This window comes from Monodelphis domestica, chromosome 2, assembly GCF_027887165.1.
Source record: "Monodelphis domestica isolate mMonDom1 chromosome 2, mMonDom1.pri, whole genome shotgun sequence".
In the NCBI taxonomy this organism is placed as follows: domain Eukaryota; kingdom Metazoa; phylum Chordata; class Mammalia; order Didelphimorphia; family Didelphidae; genus Monodelphis; species Monodelphis domestica.
In genome coordinates, this window is record NC_077228.1 from 136,432,013 (window position 1) to 136,445,445 (window position 13,433).

Consider the following 13,433-nt stretch of genomic DNA (forward strand, 5'->3'; position numbering starts at 1 on the left):
GAAAACTGAGTCAAACAGAAATTAAGTAACTTGCCCAGTATCATACAGTAAGTATCTGAGGCTGGATTTGCTCTGTGGTCTTCCTGACTCCAGGTTCAGTGCTGTGTTTGTTACACCATCTAGTTTCCTCTAAGTAAATGGAAAAACACAAAGTAGTATTAGATTGAGGGAAAGGGAAAGGGAAAGGGAAAGGGAAAGGGAAAGGGAAAGGGAAAGGGAAAGGGAAAGGGAAGGGAAGGGAAGGGAAGGGAAGGGAAGGGAAGGGAAGGGAAGGGAAGGGAAGGGAAGGGAAGGGAGAGGAACTGGCACACCTTCCAGAGAAGATTTGAGAGAGATATCCAATCAAATTTAATCCACAATGAACAAATATCTACTATGAACTGAGATGGGTGCTAAGAATACAAGGAACAATAATATCTCCCCTCAAGGAAACTATATTCTACTTGACCTGATCACTGCATTTAAATATTTGAAGGGCTATAATATGGAAGAGGAGTTATAACTATTCTCTTTGGATGGAGAGGGTAGGACTAAGATGAACAGGTTGAAATCATAGGGGAGTTGATTGCAAATCATCATAAAGAAAAACTTCCTAGCAATTCTAATTGTCCAAAAATGTCAATTCATGCTTTGAGTAGCAGTTAGGCTAAATGACTTCCATGATCTCTTTCACCTCCAGCATTCAATGATGCTAGGCTATTCCATAGTGAAGGGTGTCCAAAGGCAGCATGAAACATCTGGCACAGTTATGTTGATATCTTGAGTGGGGAAAAGGGAAGAAGAAATGGGAAAATATCTGATGCAACTTTTCTTTTCTCCACAACTTTGTCCAGGGCCAGTTCTATTTGGAGCAGGGATACTTGATTCTAATTTCACTAGTGCTATAACTAAGACAGAGCACCTGAGCTTGCCTTAGGTCAGTAAAATTTGGAAGGTGCTAATAGCACTTTAAGTTGTTCTATAGCTAGAAACTTAGCACCTAGTTAGCAAGAATAAATAGTTAAAATAAGAAGTAACTAGTTGCAGGTTGTGGTAAACTCTTTTCTCCTCCCTTACAATATGATAAAATTCCCCATTATCAATTCAAGTTGACGTCCTAGAGCAGTGATGGCAAACCTATGGCATGGATGCCAAAGATGGCAAGCAGAGCACTCTCTGTGGGCACTTGGCCACCCTCCCCATCCCCATGCCCACCCCCACCCCTGCCCCAGTTCACTATTAGAAAAGCAGAGGGACTGGGATGGAGCTGCTCCCCAATCCCTCTCAACCATGCCTGATGACATTTTTTCACATCCCCTGCCCCTCCACCCACCAGCCCAATGAGAGTACTTTCTCCCTCCCCTGTGTGGGGTAAGGTGGGGCAGGGTATGTTGGGCACTCAGTTTGGGGGTGGGACCCAGCACTCTGTCTCTAAAAGGTTCTGTCCTAGAGTCTGTTTCTCACTGACATCCTCACTTCAACTCGGGGTGTGCTTTATGCCATTTTGCCCCTGGTACAAAAATCTCTAGTGAAAGTTCTAGATTTTACAACACTCTTGTGTTTCTTATTATCTAAAGGGGTATCTGTCAAATCTCTCTAAGCAAAATTTATTTTAATTCCCTTTAATTAAAGAAATCCATGATTTCTAGCAACTTTAGGAAGACAGGTATTATGTGTAAAGAAGCAAAAAATAGTAAGGTGTTATAACTCTGAAAAGGATTAATATCATGAGTTTACAGCTCTTTTGGTAAAGAGGATTTTCCCTGGAAAAACAAAATTAACCTGCCATTAGAATCCTGCTTTACAAAAGGCAGAACATGTTTCCCTTCCCACGCCACTGGAATGTCACCATCCCAAGAGTGAACCATGCCTGGCACTCAGACAGTCTTGGGACTCGGAATGTTAACAGATAGCACCAGGGCCCTTGGGGAGACAACACTGAATGATGGGACCAGCCGGCTGCAAATTGGCTGAGACATCTATCTAGGCTAACCTACAAAAGCTTTCAAATGGCACCCTGGGAACTCTCTGAAGGTCAGGATCTTGGGTTTATATTTCATTTTAAAAGATGCTACCTTGACTGCTTGAGGTGTCCCTCCTTACACTGTTCTGCTCACACATTCATTAGTACTGGGAAAGAGATGTTGAAAGAACAAATCAACCTTCTTTTCATCACAGGTGAAGGCAAGATTCCTACCAACTTGCTAGTTTGAAGTGACTTCAAGAGTAAACTAACTGGTTTACCATGGGAAAAAAGATTGTGCTAAAACTAACTGTAGGGCATTTTTGACCACGAGGTTAGGAAATATTTAGCATTTTCAGCTATGTGTAATGACTATTCAACTTTAATGGATGTATAGGAGTAATCAGTTCAATTCAATCAATTTAACAAACATATTGCCTACCTACTATGTGCCAGGAACTATCAGAGGTGCTAGGATAGAAAGACAAAAATGAAAACATTCCTGACCTCAAGGAATTCATATTCTACTCTGTAATACAACATATACACAGATAAGTAAATGCAAATTAACATCTTTTGGAAATTTTTCTTTAATTAGTTAATTTAGAATATTTTTCCATGGTTACAAGATTCATGTTCTTTTCCTCCTCTCCCTCCCCTTCCCTTCTGTAGCTGATGCACAATTCCACTGGGTTTTATATGTGTCATTGATTAAGACCTATTTCCATATCATTGATATTTGTACTGAGGTGATCTTTTTAGAGTCTACATACCCAATTATATCCACATTGACCCATGTGATCAAGCAATTGTTTTTCTTCTGTGTTTCTACGTCCATAGTTCTTCCTCTGAATGTGGATAGTGTTCTTTCTCATAAGTCCCTAAGAATTGTTTGATCGTTATGCAAATTAATTTTTAAAAAATTCTTATCTGCTATCTTAGAATATGGTTCCAAGGCAGAAGAGCTTTAAGGGATAGGCAATTGGGGTTAAGTGACTTGTCCAGGGTCACCTAGCTAGGAAGTAACTAGAGGTCAGATTTGAACCCAGGACTTCTCCTCTCCAAACCTGGCAATCTATCCACAGAGCCACCTCACAGCTCCAGTACAAATTAATTTGCAGGGCAGTAACAAGTGAAAGATTAGGAAAGGTCTTATGGGGAAGGTGACACCTGATAGGAGCCTTGAATGGTGCTTAGGATCCCAAGCAGTGGAGATAAGGAGAGAGAGTATTCCAGGCATGGGTGAGAGCCTGTGGGAAAGCATGGCAAAGGAAAATAGAGTAAGGGGAACAGCTAGGAGGTCATCTTGATTGGAATAGAGAATGTATGAGGGGGAGTGATATGAAATCATAAGATAAGTTTGTGCCAGATTGTGTGGGCTTTAAATGCCAAACAGGAATTTATATTTTATCCAAGAGTTAATAGTGAGACATGGAAGCTCAGGAGGGACGTGATCAGACCTGTGCATTGAGAAGATCATCTTGGCATGTGTGTGGATATCAGGATGGGGAGAGGGGCAGGACTCCAAAGTGGTAATCCTCCTGCAAAGTCCTGGGCTCTCCCTGGCTGCAGGCTTCAGTTCTGGATGACGTCAGAATCAGACACACTTGTGTCTATAATAAATAATAAATTTATTTATTATTGGTAATAAAGCCAAACAGGTAATGGGACACAGATGTTCCCTGTGACTTTGCCAGACCCAAGAAGAAAGAACTTTATCTTCAAGAACTAGGGTGGTAGTTTCTGCACCATAGAGCAAAGCAAGATGAAAAGTTTTCCTTTCACACAGACACCAGAAAGAATCCTCTTCTGAGCACTAGTTGAAGTGAGGTCAAGCCAACAAGTGTTTATTTAGTGCCTGCTGTGTGCTAAGCTCTGGGGATAAAAAGAAAGGCAAAAGACTGTCCCTGCCCTGGAGGAGCTCAGTCTAATGGGGTGGGGGTGGAGTAACATGGAAACAACTATGTGTAAAAAAGATCTATCCATTATCTATGGAGATAATTAACAGAGGGAAAGCACTAGTATTAAGTGGGGTAGGAAAGAGCTTCTCCCAGAATCTGAGATTTTAGCTGGGACTTTAGCTAAGTTAGTAAAAATGAACTGGGAAGGGAGCAGTTGGGTGACTCAATCAATAAAGAGTCAGGCTTGGAGATTAGAGGCCCCATATTCAAATCTGACTACAGATACTTCCTAGTTGTGTGACCCTAGGCAAGTCACTTAAGTCCCATTGCCTAGCCCTTACCACTCTTCAACTCTGCCTTGGAACCAATATATAGTATTGATTCTAAGATGGAAAGCAAAGGTATTAAAAAATGAACTGGAAAATGTAAAGATTAAAATTAATATTCAGTATTCCAAGTATTGTATTTAATAATATTAAATATTTGTCTTGAAGTATAAGTAAGGCTAGCAAAAACCAAGAACCACTCCTCCCTCTTCCACCATGGAACCAGAGAGCTTCTACGGGCAGAAACAGAACCTCAAAACTCCCTCCACATAAGGAAATGCACAAAAAGGAAAAGGAAAGGGGGACTGTGGGAAATGTAGTCTCTACAGTTCAAGATTCTAAATCAATACATTTTCCTCCCCCGTGATCCTTTGGGAGACCAGTCTCCCCAGTGGATCATGAAAACATAACTAAGTTATAACTTTAACTATATATATATATATATATCATATATATATATATATATATATATATATAACTATATATAACTTAACTAGAAGTATATACAAATGTTGCAGTTTTTAAAGGGAAAATACAATAATTTGGGGATAAGAGGAAAATAAAAGGGAAAAGGAACAAAACCAATAATAGGTGTATTGACAAAAATCCAATTAGGGGGCAGTCCCCTTTGGCATAAGAATGAACATTCAAAACAAAAGCATTTCAACCCCACCCCCTGCCCCCAAAGTTCAAATTAGCCAGATCTCAAAGTTCACTCTGGATCTTCTGATACAGTGTGTGGTCTCTGCAGGCATCTTCACAGCACCTTCTAAATTCTGGGAGGTAGTCTCTTGTTCCAAATTTGTCTCAAATTCAAGTCAAAATTCACAACAATAACATAGTCCCCCTTGAGGAAAATAATAATACACCCCCCCAGGAGGATACAGGGATGCATGTAAGAATTACACAGGGACACATGGTCATAAGGCATATGAATCAAGTATCAAAAAACATCAAGGAATCAAAGAAATTAAAATAAAAAATAACTTCTGAGTCAGATAAAAAATATAAAAAGAAAACTTGAAAAAAATTCTGGGAAGAAGGAAAAAAAATCACAACTCACAACAGGTTCTTGTAGTGATCCATGTCCCATAAGCATACAACAACAATTAACTAACCCAATTTAGCAGTCTGGACTACAGTAAGTTGTCACATCATAAGAGAAAATAGAAAAAGAGACTAGATCTCAAGACAAATGGGCAATATAATTTCCTGGTTCAACCCTTTTTTGGGGGGTTCTTTTTGGGGTGGGGGGATAATGGAGCCAGAGAAAATGATATTATATGCTTGATATAGAGTGTGGTACAAGGAAGTGCTGCATTTAACACATGTTAAACAGCTAAACCTCAAGTCTCAGACATGATCAAGTCATTGTGCTTTTTGTGCAGAATTTCATCAATCCCTGTTGGATTGGTTTGGTTTCCTTTTATCTAATACTTCAAGTATTATTTTAATATTATTTATTAAAAAATTAAAAACTCCAGCAATCACCTGAAAGGCTCCCTCCTTCCCACTAGTAGGAATCAAAGAGAAAGTCTTTTGGGTGCTTGTTGGAGTTTTTTTTAATTTTAATAAATAGTATTAAAATAATAGAGTATTGGACATTAATTTTTATCTTTATAGAAGGCTAAAGATTACTCTCTTTTTGCTGAGTTCCTCAAATACATTCATTGTCTTTCTTTCTTAAGACCCTTACCTTCTACCTTAGGATAAATACTAAGTATCAGCTCCAAGGCAGAAGAGCCATATGGGCAAGGCAATGAGGGTCAAGCGAATTGCTCAAGGTTGCATAACTAAGAGGTATCTGAGGTCATATTTGAACTCAAGACCTCCCGTCTCCAACGTTGGTTCCCTATTTACTGAGCTACTAGCTGCCCTGCATTCATTGTCTTTCACAGAGAAGAGGAAGCAATGAAATTGACTTACCTTCCCAACTATCCTCTCCAAAGTGGTCTAATAGGTTGGTGTATCTTCCAGATTTTCTGAGATGTGTTTAATAAATATACTCTACTTTGAAAAGTGGCATGTTGATGAGGGCATATGCTCTGTGTTGTTTCCCTCTTAGCAAGGATGGATTTCAGTGCTGATATGATCAAAGAAAAGCCACATGTGTCTAGGGTGATATATGTAGGATGGAAGGAAAGATTTGTCTCTGTGGGTAACATTGTTGTGTTTCCCATTAAATAGTGAAGGAAGTGTCTTGCCCTCAATTAGCATTCTGCTCTGACCCACTGAACCTGCCCAGTTATCAAGGAGGCAAGTGAAACCTACTAGAACAAGAATTGGAATGGGAATCAAGAAACCTGGATTCAAGTTCAGTTCTTCTCCCTTATCTACCCTAAGCCTACGCTTCCTCAACTGTAAAATTAAAGTGTTGGATAGCTTCCTAGATGACTTTTAAGGTCTCTCTTAGTTTTATCAGTCTGCTGTTCTATGACTCTATTCACTTCTCTTTCACTCAGCTCCAAGAAATAGTGAAGCTCCATTCCACCAAGAATTTTTTTGTAGGCGGTAGCATGGTGGCTATTCATTTATAAAAGAAGAACAATAATACACTAGCTACTTGCCTTCCAGAATTGGCATAAGATTAAAATGAGATTTTATATGTGTGTATATATATATATATATATGTATATATATATATATATATATGTATATATATACTTACCTACTGTAAGGATAATTTTGACATTTTGACTTAAAATCTAGATAATTGGTCGCCAGGGATGATTCCCAAATAATATAATACCCAAATCAGCTGGGAGTTATGGAGATTTTAATTAATATATAGAGAAGGAATTAAGGAAAAGAGAGAGAATTAATTTAAACTGCTCTGGCTCAGGCTGAGCCAGGCAGTAGTTAAAGGCCTTGGCCAAAGTGGCCTCCCTGAGCCTAAGGGAAAGGGAATCAGTATTATCACTCACCATGAGACTGTCTCCAAGCTGGGTTCCAGTCCTCCACTGAACTCAATCTCCTGAACTCAGTTCAGCATCCAATTCCACTCCGAACTGAATTCAATTGCCTGAACTGACTTTTTACCCCTCCTTTTAAAGAAATTTTCTCTTATGTCACCTCCCCCTAAATTTTCACACCTACCAATCACAGTAGATGCTTTTTTCCAGGATTGCCCATTCTTAGTTCTCACCACTCTTTAGTTCTCACCTTCTCTGGTTAGATTATATCTTTTGAGGTACTTCACACTTCTTTGTTAAGCTTGCCTTTTGTGAGTTACTTGACCTTTTTGTGATTAATTTAACCTTTACAGGTACTTAACACTTTTTTGTATTAGATCTAAAAATAGACTAGCTTAAAGTTCTATCTTCACTATAAGGTATGAGTTAAGTACCTTCATTGTTCAATCAGGAGTTTTACAACTTTATCTTCCCCTAAAGTATGTCTAAGTATGGGTGGAGTAATGTAAAGTCCCCAAGACATTCCTGATTCTTGTTAGACCAAGTATCTCCATTGTTACAATAAGGAAATAGCTAAATCAAATCTTCTAAAGTACAGTCTGAGTAGTTTTTAAGATTCACACCACACATATGTATACGAGCTTTGTAAACTTTAAAGCATTTATGAATTTTAGCTATTATTGTTGCTGTTGTATTATTTTCTATTTTCTGTCCTTCCTCCTCAATACACACACACATGTGCACACACACATATACACACACACACTCCACATAAGCACACACATACATACAAAACCTTGATCTACTTATTTCTACCCTGGGGTGTCCTGGAAGAATTCCAACATTCCAGCTCATGAACTTGCATTCAGACCCATTAGTGGTTTGGGTAGAATAATCACTTTTCTCTTTTTGTCCAAAGTTGCTAGGGAGAATTACTGATAAGTTACACATTCGGTAGTTTTCCATGTCAACATTCCATTGGTGACTGACTAGTGAGAGAACTGATCTGTGCACAGGGCTCTGTCTGTTGGTCAGAAGACTGCTGTTCAGCATTCATGCATGGGGAGGGTAGTTAGAGTTTGCTTAGTTAAGCAACAGGATAGAAACTCATGAGTCAGGAATTCTAACTGAGGCTTGCTTTCTATAGAGCTAGCTGCTTTGTCTTTGGAAATTTATCATAGACTATTAAAGCTGGAAGGGATCTTGGAAGTCATCTCATCCAGTCTCTTACTTGTCCAAGGACACACAGATTACTTTCCTCCTTCTAGCTTGCTTTCTTTCTTCTTTTTTTTTTAAATGAGAATGGTTTCTAGGGGGTGGTTTCAGAGGAGGCAGTAATAAAAAATAATTATAAAGTTCATTGCTAAATATAATGCATGTCATAAATGCTTAATGGAAAGATAATATGTTTTCTTTTCCTGCTTGGGGAACTTTCTGAGCTACAGAATCAATATTTGTCCAAATCTGGCCCCCACTAGGCAGTGCATCTAAATCACTATGCAGAGGATGGTCCTGCTTGGTCCTGCCCTTGAATATAGGTGTGGACCACGAAATACCCAGCAGGGGCTGTTGGGTCTGTCTCAGGACTCCCGTTGGCCATGCTGTCATTCCTTTTCCCAGGGGTCTAGCCAAGTGCTGAGATTGCATATTTCTCCAGTCCAGAAAAGACCCATTTCTATTCTCTGAACTTTTCACTGTGAATCCCTGTTCTCCCTGAGTATTATTGTTGACCCTTTGGCCCTTTTAGATAGATTAGTGTCAGGATATACAGAATTGCTGCACCTATTCTCATGAAACCCCTTAGTGGAAAGCTTCTGGCCATCACCTGTTCTCCCTGGGAAACAGGAAAGGGTTGTCTTTTTGATTCAAGTTCTGGGAACATACAAGGATGGTTCTTGCAAGCCCTGAAAGATTTAAAGGCCCATCCTGAAACTAATGGTAGTAGGTCTACCCATTCCACAAAAAGCATTTTCTATGTGTTATGAGAATGCTGCAAAAGACCGAGTTTATAGGTAATACCTGCTTCAGCTAAACTTTCTAAACTTCCATTTGAGAAAAAAAGCAAAGTTCAGCTTTGGAGATCATTTATTTATCTTATTGAAGTTCAGCATAGCAGCAACAAAGTGAAGTAGCTAGAGTGGTGGGCATAGAAACAGGGATCCTGGGTTTGAAATGATCCCAGATACTAGGTATTTGATTAAAAGACTGTCACTTGAGCCTTCATTTCCTCATCTGTTAAATGGTAATAATAATCCTTGTATTACCCACCTCCCATAGTGGTTGTGAGGAAAGTGCTATGCAAATCATAAAGTGTTATTATATAAATATAAGTTATTATTATCATTATTGAGTTCCTCACATTTCTGTGATGTGCATGAAGTAATGGAGAACAAGCCCAGGTTAGAATTAGGGAAAGAATTGTTTAAAGTAGTTTCTCTATCATCTCTCCCTAGGAATAAATACTGCCTACAAACTTTAAGAAATATTATATAGATTTTTCGATCATCAATAAAAATAGTGTCCTTGATGAGTGGGGGTTTTTACCTGTGGTCCCTGAATAGTTTGTTTCCACTTATAATTAAAAATTTCTGGATACTGTGTCTTAATTTTACAATTACTTATTAAGTAGCAAAAAGCAGGTCAGAAAAAGAAAGAGAAGCAGGAACTGTTTGGCTGGTTAGCTGGAAACTCTAGAGTCTGTGGCTGCACAGACAACCAATGCATCTAGTTGCTTGCTACTTGAGCAGCTAAACATTCCCAGCTAGAACACTTGGCCTCCTGAGTCCCAGATTTCAGAGGGAAAAAGGGGGTAAATTTCCTGCCCCTCCATCAATTTATGATGTCCCTTTCCAGAGCCACTTTGATTGGAGAACTCACACCTCAATCAGGATAAAAGGTAGATCTTCTAGATGCTAGCAATTTCTCTACCCCAGCCCTTGCTAAGAGACCTAACATGGTGCTAGGTGACTGACTTCATTATATAAGAGAATCCTTGTTTATAGTAAATTGAGCTTTAAAGTCAAAAGTTTGTTTGGAGGGGGCCAAAAAAGGGTACAAATTAATATTAACTTTCCTCCTACTTCTACAGTTCCCTGACCAGCCCCCACCATAACTCAAACTAATAGAAATGGGGTGAAATAATACTGAACTATCCACACATTCCCCAGAGCAATGTTGTCTGAAGAAAAGGATTATCTATAAAGTTCTACTTGTAAAATCCTTCTAGGCATCCCGGAATTGCCATCCAGGCCACTTTGATTTAACAGACATTTATTAAGCACTCACTATGTATAAAGCATTATGCTGGGCTCAGAAAATCAAAGACAAAAACCAAAAAGTTCCTGCCCTCAAAAACTTTCCAGTTCATCAGGAAAAATAGCAAAAATGTATGTACTACAAAAGTAGACATAAAGTAATTGAATGAAGGAGGCAACACTAATAGCTAAGGGATCAGAAAAGCTGTCATAAAGGAAGTGGCACCTGAATTTAAACCTTGAAGGATGCTAGAGAGACTAAAAGGCAGAGGGGAGGAAAGAGCATGGGTTACAATCATGTGGCATGGCCATTTTACAAAGGCATGGTGATAGGAAATGGAATATTTAGATTGGAGGGGAAAGTGGAGTATTTGAAGGGAAATAATAAGAAATAAGACTGGAAAGGTTAGGTGAGGGCCAAATTATGGAGAGTTTTAGATGCCAGAGTTAGTAATTTGCTGAGCAGTTCCAAGAACTGTTTTTTTTTTGTTTGATAACTATATTTCAATGTAATTGGGATTTCTTTGTAATCCTATGCATTTAAAAACATTATCTTGGGAAGGTTTCATCTGACTGCCAAAAGAGATCCATGAAACAAAAAGGTTAAGAACCCATGCTATAGAAAGAAGTAGAAAAGTCATTACCAATTATAGGATCCTTAAGATGATTAAAGAATTCATTTTTGATGGCAGCAGTGGCCTTGACAGTCATGTTAAGAACTGATTTTCAGGAACCAGACTGAGAAGAAGCAATTATTACACAAAAGTATTATGTCCTCATATAATTATGCCTGTGATTTAGAGGGTCATTCATCTTTTTTGTCACAATGCTCATTATATTCTGTGTTACAGCAACATTTTTAAAAAGTTCACTTGATGGAGGAAATGTCTGAGAGATATTAAAACTAATTCATGACAAAAGGCAAAAAACCAGGGGAAGGTATGCTTCTGAAGGTATAAGTCTGTCTAGCACACTTTGTGTGTTGATGAGGACTTGGGTTTGGAAACATGGAGAAGGGAATACTCCTAGGACCAGTACCTCAGTGAAACCCACATACTAGCACTATCATTCCTAGGCCTGATGTTAAATGGTTAGTTCTGGTTTCCCTGTTTCCTGAGGAATTCAAGTGATATTGTTGGGGTTCAAGTATTCTTATTAGGCCTAAGATGTGAGGTGAAACTGAGCTGTTCTTTCTCTCCAGAATCTTTTAAAAATAAAACAAAAAAAATTTTTAACTTTTGAAAAGTTTTTTCAATTACACATAGAAATGATTTTTAGCAATTGTTATTTGATATTTTGTGATTACGATTCTTTCCTTTCCCCCAGGTGATAAATAGTCTGATATAGGTTACCCTAGTGCTGTCACACAATACCTATTTCATGCTGTGGGAGTAGACACACATTGTACATACAAGAAAAAATTCGTGAAGGAAATAAAGTGAAAAATGGAATCCTTTGATCTTCAGCCAGACTCTTAACGGTTCCTTCTTTGGCTGTAGATAGCATTTTTCATCTTGAGTCCATTGGGGTTATCATTCTCCAGAATCTTTTTGACTTGAAATGATTCCAGGTGTCCAAATTCCTTAGGATTATTACTAGTAGAGAGGGTATTGAGGGCTCATTCTGGTATAAACATAAACCCAGCCTTCCAGAGAGATAGAGCAATCCAAAATGCTATAGATTCTCTATTCCAACTTGCTCTAGAGCAAAATTGGGAGGAGAGGAAAAAAAGGAGAAGAAGGAGATATGTCAAGAGGGGCAAAAATAAAATACAAGAAAGAAAAATATGAAACTTTTTATGCTAAGTTAGGAGTCAAGGGAGATAGAATATTATTTCCATACACAGAAGCCTTGAGTTAGCCATCTCACTTCTTCGTAGTTTAGTTTTCACTTCTACAACACAGAATTTCATGGCCAGATAATGGTCTTCAAAGAGCTCTAGACTCTTTGGGGAAGAGGTGGGCTGGGTCAGGATTCAGTTTTATTTCTGGCAGTGTGAAATTTAGATTACTCCACCCTACTTAGATCTTACTTTATGGAGAAAATGAAATTGTAATCTCCTGATTGAACAATGAAGATACTTAGTTCTTACTTTATAGTGAAGCTAGAACTTTAAGCTAAGTATATTTTAAGATCTTAATACAAAAAGGTGTTAAGTAACTATAAAGGGTAAATTCATCACAAAAAGGTTAAGTAACTAACAAAAGGTGAACTTAACAAAGAAGTGTTAAGTAACTCAAAAAGATATAATCTAATCAAAGAAGATGATAACTAAAGAATGGACAGTCCTGGAGAAAAGCCTTTGATATGATTGGTAGACATGAACATTTAGAGGAGGGGACACAAGAGTAAAAGGTCTATATATTCCGCGTCACTTCCTCTCTCCGATACCTTTGGTGGTGGAGAGGTGGCTGGTGGCAGCGTGGTAGGCCTTTTGGCATCTTGGAGTGGCTACAGCTATTGTCCAGTTCGGTGATGAGTTTCTGGCTGAGTTTTTCCTCCTTTACTTTCCAAACTTTATCCTCTTAGAAGCCTCTAATCTTCTTCAGAGACCTAGTGTCAGAGATCTGAACTCCCCCTGGCACAGGCCAGGCAGGAGAAATCCTATACCCTCTTCCCTCTTTCTTCTTAAATCCTTCCCTCTATATTAATTAAAATTACCATAAATTTTCAGACTGACTTGGGTATTTTATTTTGGATTTTTTCCCTGGAGGTCAATTAACTTAGATTTTAGGTCACAACCCTAAATGTATCTCTACAGCAGGAGGATAGTAATAGTGATGGTTTAGTAGTGGTAATAAACTTATCATGAGTTATCCACAGTCTTCCACATGACCTTTCTTTGTATCCATGGGGTCATATTTATTAGTACAATTGGCCTAGGATTATAATTCTAGTCAATGGTAATGGAATAGAATAATGCTAACTGGACTATGGGATAATTGAATCCAAGAATTTGACCTGTGATCTAACCAGCTGGACAACTGGCTCCAAAGTTGCCATGTGTACATTTTGCATTTCAGACATTAAGTTCTCTACCCTGATTTAGGCAATTTCCTATCTTTACTTCAGTGTTCCAAGTTTCACAACTCCAATGC